At 35.7% G+C, this 2,087-nt stretch overlaps 1 pseudogene; it reads right to left on the minus strand.

Moving 5' to 3' along the window:
• Nucleotides 1–461: 461 nt before the first annotated feature.
• LOC102889198 lies at nucleotides 462–1,819 on the minus strand (annotated as a pseudogene).
• Between the last annotated feature and the right edge of the window lie 268 nt (nucleotides 1,820–2,087).

Consider the following 2,087-nt stretch of genomic DNA (forward strand, 5'->3'; position numbering starts at 1 on the left):
CATAAAGGTAAAGCAAAATATTGCATATATTGTATTATTCACAGGTACTTCCTAGAGAAGTGAAATGTTTGTATTCTATAAAAATTCTGACCTTTCAAAATAGTGGGTTTCCTAAACCAACTTTTTGAAAATCAACATTTTATTTTAAACTCTTAAAATGTCAATTTCAATTTTTAAAAATATCCTTACAGATAAATCTTAAAGCTATTCTTTTCAGTCTCAATTATTATTTTTTACTTTCAACTATATATTCAACACAGAGCCAGTTTCCAAATAAAAATCTAATGAAAAATTTTCAACGTAAAATAAAACTAGGCAATCTAATACAACTTGTATAGTCTAAATGTGATTTATCAACATTCAGAATTAAATTTCTATAATAGTAAAAAAAAACCTCTCAGTATCTTCTTAATATTCAAAATCAGCAATTTTCCATGAGACAAAGAAGTTAGTAGAGAGGATCAAACAGGTTTAAGCACCATCTGACTTTTTCTAAAATTATGCTGTCTTTTATCCTTGAAGTAGAACAGAGTTTCTCAGTCTGTTCTCTGGATTAAATGAACAAAATATCATTGTCTGTATGCTTTGATCTTCAGATTTCTTTTGTGGGCCATTTCCAGAGGATGGAGTACCTTTGTGAACTGAGAGTTCACTTGGCAAAATTTCAGCTTTTGAGTCAATTATATTACAGTATTAGTTAACTGGAAATATAAGCTGGAAATATAGCATAACTCCTTTTTTTTTTCCCCCAGCAGGCTATTGTGGTGGCATATCATAATTATACACAAGCAACTGGTATCCTAATGACCTGAACTAGTGAATTTGGAACATACAGAGTTATATGCTTCGTCATGGTTGAAGGTTGTATATAAATTTCAGTATTTAGATTACTCCAAATACTGAAACTGTGGTGCGTGAGGAGGTTTAAAAACCAAAGGACATGGCTGCTCATGATAAGCACATAAATTTTGTTTCCTGATTGGAGGGCTCAGTTTCAGCTTTTTATCATGGAATTTATCTGTGATTTTACTATCTTCTGTACATCTACGTGTTTATAAAAGGAAAAAAAAATGCATTGCCTTTGGACACACAAGTTCAATCTCTGATTATCTTCATTTCTTTTACTGAACCATACTTAGCAAAGAAACTTTTGATTTGGGTTTCATCCATCCTGACATCAATTCTACCAACAAAAACAATGTTTGGCATAATTTTGCCTTCATGTAAAATGTATCCGTGGCTGGTTGTAGCTGACTAGAACTGTGTTCTGGCCTCTCTGGACATGGTTGAATTTAGAGTCTCAGAATTTGCAGCAGACTTACCTTCTAAATCACTGATTCGATCCTCTGCCTCATCTAATCTATTGTTGATTCCTTCGAATGTATTCTTCATTTCTGACTGTTTTTTTTTAATGATTTCTATCTCCATTTTTATGTTTCCTATCTCTTTGTTGAAGTTCTAAATGAGATCATTAAGCATTCTTACAAACAGTGTTTTCTACTCTGTATTTGGTAGATTGCTTTTCTCTAATATGTTTAGTTCTTTTTCTGGAGCTTTGTTCTGTTCTTTCATTAGAGACATGTTTCTTTGTCTCCTCATTTTGGCTGCCTCTTGGTTTTGTTTCTATGTATTAAGTAGAGATACTATGTCTCCCGGTCTTAGTAGAGTGGCCTTATGTACTAGTTGTCCTGTGAGGCTCAGTGGTGCAGTCTTCCCAGTCTCCTGAGTCAGATGCTCCTTGTGTCAGTTGTGTGTGCCCTCCTATTATGGTTGAGACTTGATTGCTGTTGGCACATCAATGGGAGAGATTTACCTTCATGTTGTTTGGTTGTGAAGACTGGCCATGACTACAGTGGAGGAGTTGTTTTGCAGGGGTTGTCCCTATGAAATAGGATTCACTTTAGCGGGGCTCTGGTACCTACCAAGTCTGGCCTTTGTGCATGTCATTTGTGGAAGATGTTGGCTGGTGTTTTAGTGTAGTCTAAAGCTGGCTACCAGGTATGTTGGTTCTGGGGCCTCTTGTGAGAGGCTTTGGTGCAAGCCAAGGTCAGCTGCTGCCTGTGCCCTCCCCCAGGACACTTGGTATT

The sequence above is a fragment of the Pteropus alecto genome, unplaced genomic scaffold (assembly GCF_000325575.1).
Source record: "Pteropus alecto unplaced genomic scaffold, ASM32557v1 scaffold250, whole genome shotgun sequence".
NCBI lineage: Eukaryota > Metazoa > Chordata > Mammalia > Chiroptera > Pteropodidae > Pteropus > Pteropus alecto.